The sequence below is a fragment of the Uloborus diversus genome, chromosome 2 (assembly GCF_026930045.1).
Source record: "Uloborus diversus isolate 005 chromosome 2, Udiv.v.3.1, whole genome shotgun sequence".
NCBI classification, from domain to species: Eukaryota; Metazoa; Arthropoda; class Arachnida; order Araneae; family Uloboridae; genus Uloborus; species Uloborus diversus.
In genome coordinates, this window is record NC_072732.1 from 192,186,048 (window position 1) to 192,197,357 (window position 11,310).

Consider the following 11,310-nt stretch of genomic DNA (forward strand, 5'->3'; position numbering starts at 1 on the left):
GTGTAGGACATGGATGCAACCTGGAGACGGCTTTCGCTATAGGAGCGGCATCGTGAGGAGCCCGTCGACGGAGATGGTGCGAAGGGTGGCGGTGGGAAAAATCAAAAGACGTCAAAAACAGTCAAATGAGAACAATAAGCAATCGTGATTACTCAAAAAAATGAAGAATCAAGTTATTGCTCTCTTCTTTTTCTTTCTTTCTTTTTTTTTTTTTGAGAAAGCATCGCAATTTTTATACTCTATCCAGGGGCGTATCGAACTAAAAGTTTCGGGATGGGGAAAATCCTCAAAGTGCCGAATGAAATTCCAATTTCACCGAATGATAAAATACGGCATCATTTTAAAAAAAAACTTCAAAAGAATTTAAAAAATTTAAAAAGAGAAAAGAATCTTAATGTTGTACTTTGTCTCCAAATTTGCCCAATTGTCAGAAAAATTTACCAGACAAGGAAACTTTTTGGGCCGCACCAGTGACTTCCCCCGACTCTACCGCAAAGGTTATGATCCTCCCCCAAAGAGTTAAAAGCATAATAATAATAATGAGAGAGAGAGAAGAAAAAGAAAACCAAGCACCAGTCTGTGCAATGTACCATTTTAGTGCACAGAAATTCAAAAGACTCAATGCCACGAAAGCTGCAAGTCAAACTGGTTGACAACTTTGAAGTCGAAAACATTTAACAAAACAAGCCGATCTCGAAACATGATTTTAATGTAGCCACAATGTGTAAGAGGATAATAACAACGTTTTGAAACTTGTTTTTCATCTGGATGCTTCCTCGTCGCTTTCGAGACCTTTTTTCGCGCGAATTTCGTATTGTTGGTTAGATCTCCGTCCAAGCCACAAGGCAGCTGGCTCTCTCAAGAAGCACCACGTTCGACAGCGTCTCGATAATTTGTCGGGTATCAAATGACGCTTCGGAGACATATTTCCAACATCAAAGGTTTCTATATAGATGATCTTCAGTCATTCAATCAAATAAAAAAAATCATAAAAAATCAAGCAAGTGAAAAGGATATAGGGGATCAGGGAATATACCGTATTACCCCTCATTATCCGGTATGCCGCAAAATTCAAGGGTCACCAGATTTTCAAATAACGCTTGCCTGGTCCTTTCCGGCATTCCGAAAAAATCGAGGTTAGGAGAAAAAAAAATAATACTATAAAAATATATATGTTCAGCTTAAAAAATAATATATGTTCCATTCCTACATTGTTAGTATTAATAAACAGTTTGATTTTGTAAAAATATTAACTAACAATGTCATTTGTTATTTCAACAAGAAATTATTTTTTTTCAATAACCACTCATTTTATAAAAATTAAATTAAAACTACACAAACATTTAAGCAGTAAGTTACCGTCCCTAAGCCAGTGCTAAAGACTTAACCATAGCTATTCAATAAATAAAAATTAAACTTACTTCTCTAAAAGGAACCAAAAACAATTTTATCTAAAAAAATTAGGAACGAGTCGCAGTAACAATAGTTTGCTTTCTGATTGGAACTGAATGGGAAAATTTACTTTTGTTTTGTTGCAAAATAAACCTCAAATTATCTGGCATGCCGGAAAATTCGAATTTTCCGGCATGCCGGTTAAGGCGTGATAATACGGGAGGAGTTAGGTCGATTGTTTGGGCGGAACTGGGTGTTTGTCTCAAGGCGTCCATCAGTGTCGTAGCGTGCCCCTTGTCCAGGGCGGTCATTCCAAGCTCGTTAGCTTGCGAGATCGAGATTTTCGCTCACGTGATCGGTTGGGACGTAGAAATGTTGCAAAGTAGTATTCTAATCTACTCGAACCTAGCCGCAAGCTAAGTTCTAGTAGACTAGAATACTACTTTGTGACATCTCTACATCACAACCGATCACGTGAGCGAAAATCTCGATCTCACAAGCTAACGAGCTTGGAATGACCGCCCTGCTCCTTTCTTCTTTGAATTTTAACTTTTAACTGTTGCAGCTGCAGGGAAAATCAGTTTTCTTGACCGAACCTAAGGCTTCACGCTAAAAGGTAGAGACGGGACAGAAGTAGAAAAATTTTCTTGGCAATTTTCTTGACTGAACCTAAGGCTTCACGCTAAAAGGTAGAGATGGGACAGAAGTAGAAAAATTTTCTTGGCAATTTTCTTGACTGAACCTAAGGCTTCACGCTAAAAGGTAGAGATGGGACAGAAGTAGATAAGTTTTCTTGGCAATTTTCTTGACTGAACCTAAGGCTTCACGCTAAAAGGTAGAGATGGGACAGAAGTAGAAAAATTTTCTTGATTGTCTTAGTTTTGTCATAACATACCAATATTTTGGAGACTTTTGCTGATTGTGTTTTAACTTATGTTAATTGTTCCAGTTCTGCACATATACATAAATCCGGCATTGCAACTTTCTTTTGCCGATTTCGTCATCAATCAACCTTTGAAAAATTGTGTCTGGAGGTGGGAAGATGGGGTGGGGGGGGGGGGGGGGGGTAACTGTTTAAAAATTCCTCCACGGAATTTAAGAAAGTATTGACTTGGCAATATGATTTAGTTCGCAAGATTCCATATTTATATGATAGATATTTTAAAACTTGGCATAGTTCTCCTCTGAAATTGTTTTTAAAAATGTACTTTGTTTTTACAGCGATTGGAAGGAATTCTGTTGTGCTAATAAGTGAATTAAATAATGTGACAAAAACACAAATTTTCACAAAAAAAAAAAAATAAATAAAATAAATAAATAAAAAAAAAAGATTCCGACACAAGTTTCAAGGAACCCTTTTTCAACGCAAAAGATGTAAATTTACCGGTGTAAAGGAACTTGACTGCAAGGCTTTGCAAATTTTTGCATTTATAACATTGTTTAATTAACTTTCATATCATGATTGGAATGATATTTACTTTATGATTGGAATAAATCGCGAATTAGAAACAAAAATGGAGCAATTGCATGCGTTATTTTGTTTTATTTCGTGTGAAAGTTTAATAACCGAGCATTGTGTGGTACACTTTTGATGGGTGTGGTATATGATAATAGGCAACGTGATTACACCGATTCGATTCTAAGTGTTGACGTTCATCAACACGATCAATGAGTTATGTTTACTTTCTTCGCTTTTGCTTGGTGCAGTGAATCAAAATCAAGTTTTAAAATCTTGTTTACGCTTGCTTCCAATGTCTGGGGAGGAAACTGTCTGGGGAAACTAATAAAAGTTCGACATGATTTTTTGATTACACCTACTCATATTAAGGGTATGAGTGTGTTTTCTTTTTCTTGAAAATTTTTCTTTTAACGAACACGTCAATGTAAAACCCTGGGAGGCGAAACACTGAAGGGATCTTGACTTCACTATCCCATGGTGATTTCTTTTGTTCTCTAAATTATTCGTTCGGCATTAAGTTAGAACTTAAAAGTACGAGTTGCTGTAATATTTGATTCAATTTTTATTTATTTATTTTTTCTTTTGTTGATTAAACCTCTCTGGTAAAATTCCTATGATTATTTAGAATTTGAATCACCTGTTTTTGTATCAGTGATACGTTACATAGACCCTGATGTTCGGCACAACGCCCCCAACGCCAGCTTATGATTTTTAAGCCACATTGCCAACTCTAGTTTAACATAACTATCAAGGTAGTATTGACTGTAATAGTCAATCCTTGATTGTAATAGTCATTGACTCTCCGAGGGCGCTGGTGTTTAGGGAGCTCAGGGGGTCAATTGCTCCCTCCCTGGAATATAGAAATATAATGTAGTTATACATAACTATGAATTTTGTTGTTGTCCACCCCCCATCACCTTATAAAATGCATTATACCCTATGCTTCACCTTCCCTGTGGAAAATTTTGAAATGACGGTCTGCCTCCTAGGAGAAATTTCTGGATTGTCATACTGTGGAGACAATTCTGGCTACGGTAGTGTTCAGAGGACAGCTAGGGACGCCCAAACTTAAACTTTTTGGGAGGGTGGAAATTCCCAATTCGCCGAATGGAACTCCAAATTTTGTCCGAATGACAAAACACTGGTACGCAACACATATAGGCACATCTAATGAGAAGGGACATTCAGGCATTAAAAAATTGCAATAATGCCCCCAAATTTGCCGAATCATCAGAAAAAGTTTGCAGAATAAGGAAATTTTTGAAAGGTCACGGTGACCTCCTATCGGAGCACCCCTGAGGACAACACATTGAGGAAACAAATTAAAAACAAACTTTAACTAAGAACAATATTTGTTTAAAAAATGTGGTCACTAAAAAAAATGGCCGCCAATCTTTATATTATATTATACTAATAATAAAGCTGAAAGTCTCTCTGTCCGGATCGCTATCTGTCAGGATCTCTGTCTATCTGCCAGGATCTCTGTGACGCGCATAGCGCATAGACCGTTCAGCCGATTTTCATGAAATTTGGCAAAGTTAGTTTGTAGCTGGGGGTGTGCACCTCGAAGCGATTTTTCAAAAATTCGATGTGGTTCTTTTTCTATTCCAATTTTAAGAACAAAATTATCATAAGATGGACGAGTAAATTTCGAAATTATCATAACGTGGAACCGTAACATGGGTACAAGCGAATTGACGAGAAAATTCACCATACATTATTTGTAAATAAACAGGTGAACTAAAAGACCTTTTAATTTTTCTATTACGGGTAAAGCCGTGCGGGTACCACTAGTAAAATAATAAAAAGGAGAAATCCTTTTCAATTCGCTCATTAGAATGAACTCCGTCGTGACCTCTGCTTAGTTCCTTCAAATGACATTTTACGCATACGTTCGACACTAATTATTGCAATAGTATTTCGGGAAGTTTGGAAGAAATGTGAAGACTACTAATTTTAGTGGAACTGGTTCGCCGATATGAATTTAATAGCGAATAATTTGACGATATGAATTTAATAAGGTGTTCTGTACAAAGATGCCAATTTCCGCCATTGCACTGAAATTGAAGATTACCATTATGAGAGGTGGGCCACCTGGGTAAAATAGAGGGTTTAATCAGAAATCGATCATCGGAAGTCAGTCCCCTCATCAATAATTCCAAGTGTTTTTCTTAAAAGTCATTTTGTAATTCAATACAGAAAGAGAAAAAGATGTGTATTAAAAACAGATTGTTGGAATCATTTTGTAGCTGCTTTGAATGCCTTTAAGGAAGGCAAAACTATACAGCAATAATAAGAGGGATTCTTGCGAAAGTTATTTCGACTCTCCCCCCCCCCTCCCCCAAAAGTTGTGATTCTACTCACGTGATTATCTGTTTTATGTCAACATAATGATGCAGGGGAAAGTTTTGAAAATTCTTAGCAAATTAATTTTAAAAAGTTAAGTTTGCTGCGGACAAGTCTCTCTCTCTTTTTTTTTTTTACCAACCTTCACTTTTTAAAAATGTAAATATGTACACACATTGAAACCAAGAATCATAAGAAAGGAAAATTTACTTAGGATCGTGGAGTCTGAATCGTCTGATTTTGGGGTCAAGTAGTCGGAGGCTGGACAACATACGAAAGTGGAAACAAAGAGCTAGATGACAAAAATAAGTAAACTATCAATGCATTGTGAAGTAGCAGCTCAATGTAGCTCAAAAACACGTGCGTACAAAAATTTCATTTCAATGTCACACCTTTTAATACTTCGTTTTTTTTTTTAGCATCCTGCAAGTTGTAATTATTACATGAATAAGGAAAGCTATGACATTTCTCTAGTGATCAATATCACGTGACAATGGTAAAAAACAGGGAGTGTTGCATCATTGTTGCTACAGTTGCCGGCTTTCAATTTTAGGTAAATATGTGCTCTCATTAAATTTTAAAAAAGCATTATCATGTGACACTACATTTATCCACGAGGTGGTGGTTCAACTTTTGATTATGGTTTTTGCACAGTATTTAAGTACTTTTCAAAACACAACTCGTAATCTGCTTTAAATAAAATTCCCTACTTCATAGTTCAGTTAACAGTACGGAAATTCCGGTTACAGTACCGGAAATTCCGATACACAGGGCCTTCTCAAAGTACCAAGGTCATTTTGTGAAAGTGAAGATAATTTTATGAAATAAACTTCTTTTGAAAAAAAAAAAGCCATACATGAGTTCCAAGGTTATAAGAAGCATTATCCCTTTGAAAAAATGTTTTGGCACAATAATTCTAGCGTTATGGTTTTTTTCTAAATAATAATAATAATGAATACTAATTAATTTGGTAGAAGGTACATTTTGCTCCACTCCCTGCCCCCCGTGAGTAGACCTTAGACACACTTCAGGATCATCTCGCTTACATTTCACGTTTCAACTTTTCTTAAATCTTGATGACAAATTTAATAATTTTTAGTCAGAACTGGTAGCAGATTTTTTTCAGCAGTCTGCAATGCATAAATCAAAAAATAGTCAGCAAAATAACTCAACATTAGATTACCTGTAAAATTTAACTCGGCAAAGAGAACAGCTCAAAAATAAGATGCCAATACAAGTACATTCTATCTGTGGATTCTTTCCCAGAAAATACAATCTTCATTAGCTAGAATTGAGGCAACCCCCCCCCCTTCCTCTTCGCGCTGTTTCTGCTACCGAGCAAGAAAGAATGTTTCACATCAAAAATGTTTAACTGCCGCAAACATGTACCCATATCCAATGAGTTTAATCTTCATCTGTTTGTGTATTCAACCACGAAGTATTTAAATGAGACGCAGGGCAGGTGATCAAAATAACGCATTCATGCCTCCGGCCTATGACAAGCGAGAGGTTAATTATAACTTGCTTTTAACTTGAGAGTGAAATTAAATCAGAATAATTTTCATTTTTAATGCTTTTTAAAACAACGACGCCCCCCCCCCCTCCCAACACAAAAAAAAAAAAAGAAAAAGAAAAAAAAATGCCCCTAAAAATAACCCCCATAAAAATTTCAATGGCATAGTCTGCTCCATGACAGAGGTGCTTCCCCCCTCCCTAGTTGGGCACACCTGCATATTCGTTATGTAAAGAATCACATGTCTTTATGAACAAGCGAAATTTCAAATCGGATGCATGAAACATGCTAACATTTTAGAGGAAGGCAAAAACTTTTATAACTTTACTGAAGTAGTTTTTTATTTTCAAAACTGGCAAATAGTCTTCAATAACTGATCACGGTTAAAGTAAATAAAATAAAATTGATTTCGTGGAAGCACGAACGGTAACGAATCATCCAGACGTTTCAGGGGAATAATATTACAAACAAAAAACTATAAAAAAAAAATACAATAAACTAGGTTCTAAACAAAATATTCAGTAATATTTAGGGAATTTTAATTTGCAAAAGTCGATTACTTCTTATGACAAAAAAGCAAGTAAAGAACAAAAAAACAAAGTTTTTTTTCCCCTTATTTTCCACCCATTGCGATAAATTTTGTTTTCGCCCCCCCCCCCCCGTTAGAAACAATGTGACCACATTAGGTTTTGCAAATATGAAAGCATTTTTAGACTGTATTAAATAGATGTTTTAACAGGATAGCCGCCCCCCTCCCCAGTGCAATGGCACGACCCCTGAAACCCTGAAACACAAGATAAAACCCCAAAGGATGAGATCCCTCAAAAAAAGAGCACTCCCCTCCCCCCCCCCTAAAATATCAATGATGCATTCTGCACGCAACCTCTGGTTTTGCAGACATTCTTCTTTGTTTAGACATCTCATTGACAGAACTCGTCAAAAACTTCCTTCATGAAATTGATTTTAAAAAATGATCGATGCGTCAGTAGGTGTGGGGATCGTCACTAGTTGATCTCACAAGTTTTCATGCCCCAAACACCCACAAATTCAAAATTTATATCGTCAATATCTCGGTTCAGGAAATGAGAAAAATCATTATTTCCCATAAAAAGTCATGAATTGAACAGAAAAACAAATCGCAGAAAAATTCACTCATACATTAGTTAAAGTTACGATTTGGCAGCGGTCATAGTTTTTGCTTACGCAATTAGATCTCTTTCTGTCTAGACAAAATCAGCATCGTAATTTGATATTTTTCAAATTTCCCATGCCTTAAAAACGAACTTTTATAGAAAATTCTTGTCTTATAAACTGAAATTTTAGCATTTATGACCAGCAAATACATCATAAAAAGTTTTTTTTTTTTCTCCTCATAGTTGAACGGAACGGGGGGAGGGAGGGGAAAACGTTAATAAACAAGGAGCATGCAAATGTTAGTCTAATGGCGATAATATACATGAGAAAAAAATGGCATGCAAGGAATTTAAAATACTACAACAAATAGCAATGGAAACATTTTATAACTTGAAAAAAAAAAAAAAAAAAAATCAAAACGATTTTCTCTTTGTTAGGCTCGTCATGGGTGGGGTGGAGGGTCATGAAGGGGGGGGGGGGGGGTCAAATGCTCTCCTCTAACTTTCAGAAATCGATGTGCAACATTCATAAGGGGGCGTGGTTTTTGTTGCTTCTCGATAAAATAAGCCATTCATTGTCCCTATCCCCCAGGAAAATATTGGAAAAGACGGACCTGCCCTTTCTTAAGGGTAAGTAATTAAGTAATAGTTTCCTCACTCAATGCTTTTCATACTTCAAGTTTAGTTCTATTTAAAAGCAAATACAGAATGTTCCTATTATTTTAGCATATTCAAAGCAGAAATATCGTTGCTATAAAAGGCAGACATGTTTGCATAGTTTCACTAGCGCAGCCAGAAATAACTTCAGTCCTTTCACTACTGTTATACTACTGTTTTAGAATTGGCAATTTTTGTTTAAACTAGGACCCCAGGCTGAGTCACTTTTTTTTTGACAGTATGGGAAGTGCTTAAAATACCACATACAATATTTTATGTCGCTTAAACGGTCAACAAAATGAATTTACATTCAAAATTGGGAGCTCATGTGACTTTTATGACAAGAAAAAAAGAAAAAACAAATGAAAAGACCAAATTAGAAAGCATTCGGTTTAAAAATCGAATAACCATGAATATATACTGAGGATTTTTGTTTAAAAAATGCATCCCAACATACGCTGACGATGGAAGAAAATCAAAAGTATTCTTCGTAATATTGTTGAATTTACTTTTTCTTGCTGCAAGTACTAAAATTAGGCTGGAGAAATATGTCCCCGACAACTCTAGGTCTACGCCCCTCCCCATTTTAAAAAGGAGGGAAAATAAGAGGAGGAAAAAGCGTACACGTAAATTTTTGCTGAAAAAGCTTTGTAATCATTCTTCGAATTTACTTTTTCTCGAATTTATTTTTCGATTTTTTTTTCGAATAAAAAAAAAAAAGATAGTAGGGAAAGTTACATGGTTCGCATTTGTATAATTGTCACGTCCCCTTTTGAATTTTAAAAAAAGTGGCCAGTAACATTGCATTAAACGTTTGAATAGTACAATGAAGACTTACGTGACTCATAATAAAAAATAATGTATTTTTAATCAGTGTTTTAACATACAATATTTTACTCACTTACGTCATCGTTTTTACAGCTTCATAATTGGTCCAAACTGTATCGTGCAAAATCTGTTGTTGAAATCAATTATAAAAAGAAAACAAACAAACTGAAAATCTAAACAATTGCTAAACGAGCTAGATTTTCAATCATTGTTGTTCTTTTTTAATTCCAACGGTAATAAAGTGCAGATCTGAGTAGAATGTTTGCAGTTTTGGGCTTTGTATACATTGAAATTGAAGAATATTATTGGCGCAAAAGTAAATATTTCATTGACTCGTTGATGATAACTGTAACTGTACCTTTAGAATTAATGTTCAGAGAGCACGATTCGAAGTTACATTGCTTACTGATGCACAATTATCTTTTTTTTTTCCCAGCTTTTTTTCTGTAGAAATCAATTGCGTAACTGCAACCCAAAGAAAAAAGATTCCATGAAAAATTTAAAGTAAATAATTACCGTTTATTTATTGCTAACCATAACTGTACTAGTTGAAAAAAATGTCCGGACGACACAATTTGAAGTTACATGGCTTATTGATGCACAATAATGTTGTTTATCTAAAATTTTTCAGTAGAAATCAATTGTTTAAATTGCAAACCAAAGAACCAAATAAAAAAAAAGTTTCAATTGCAAAAAGAAAAAAGTAAAGTGGGGAAAATAGCAAAATTATTCTTTGACAAGTTTTTAATCGCAAATTTAGCTGTTTACAAACATAAGGGGCAAATAAAGAACGCTGTTCCAGAATAATAACAGGGAAATTATTAGATATTTTACTGCATCAATAAATTAGCCCGCGGTACTAAATTTCAAGATAAAAAAAAAATTGTCATTATTCAAGTTAAAAAGCAGCTCTAGCTGAAATCATAAGCGTGAAATATCATGAAATTTTATGAAAAAAAATGTTTTTATCAATTTTGACTGTGAACGAATGACAGCTTTTGTTTAACTTCGTTCACTTATGGTGCAGTAATGGCTTTATATGCAGTACATATTTAAAAAAATTTCAACAATAAAATTTTTGAAGTCAAAACATGATTTAAAAACGAAAATAGAGCAAAATTAACAATCAAACAATTCAAGATCACCCGTACAAACAGTTCAAACCCCGGAAGAATGTAGAATTTTATACATCGAATACAATGTACGTAAGCGCGATAACAGAATTTACTGCAGCAAACACCAATAAATATAAATAAATGGGAATCCTTCACTAAAGCAGGACATAAAATGGTAGATTAAATGTAGTACTTACTGCAGACATTCCATCGATTGTACACAACGAACATCTGAAGATTACAATCCTTCGATAGAAAACAATCACAATAGTACACAACTCCCTTAATAGGATGCGGAGATGGTCACAGAAATTTTTCTGAATGATTCAGTAAGCACCGCGCACCACCTACAAATAATCGACGGCACTACACCACGGTCGACGGAAACAAGATCTTGGTGTGGAAGACGCGGCATTTTCTCGCTGGAATTGACAACAATTGTAGTCGCGATTCGCGACAGCAGCACAAAAAGTCATACTTAAATTCCATAGAAGTTGCGATTCTGACCCGCGACAATTGGGTATGTTAGTAGAAAGTACTTAACTCACTGCGCGCTCTTCTGGTAAACAAGTCGCCAAAACGTACGACTTCTAAATCAATCATTTACGCACATATCGCAGAGTGTAAACAACCGTCGACGCTCATTGGCTGCACCACGACGGTCGATTCCATTCAAAAGACCCAGTCCGCAACGGGGATGGTAGCTGCTACGGTTTTGTGATGTGCAGTGGAAATTCGGTCTACGGGTTTCGTATCTCTGCGCTGCGTTTCAGTTATTTATTTAATCTGAGTTATGTTTAATTTGAATTATCTTTTCATAAAACATGCGTGAAGAGCGGATTTCTTTTACTTACTTGAAGTCGTTCT

The 11,310-nt window shown here is 35.4% G+C and overlaps 1 protein-coding gene across 1 annotated transcript in view; it reads right to left on the reverse strand.

Moving 5' to 3' along the window:
- The window catches only part of LOC129216231 (insulin-like peptide receptor), a 239,765-nt gene extending 228,792 nt beyond the window's left edge, over positions 1-10,973 (reverse strand). The window contains exon 1 of the mRNA XM_054850429.1: positions 10,641-10,973. The gene's annotated coding sequence lies outside the window, so the exon portion shown is untranslated. The remainder of the gene's footprint in view (positions 1-10,640) is intronic.
- Positions 10,974-11,310: the final 337 nt, after the last annotated feature.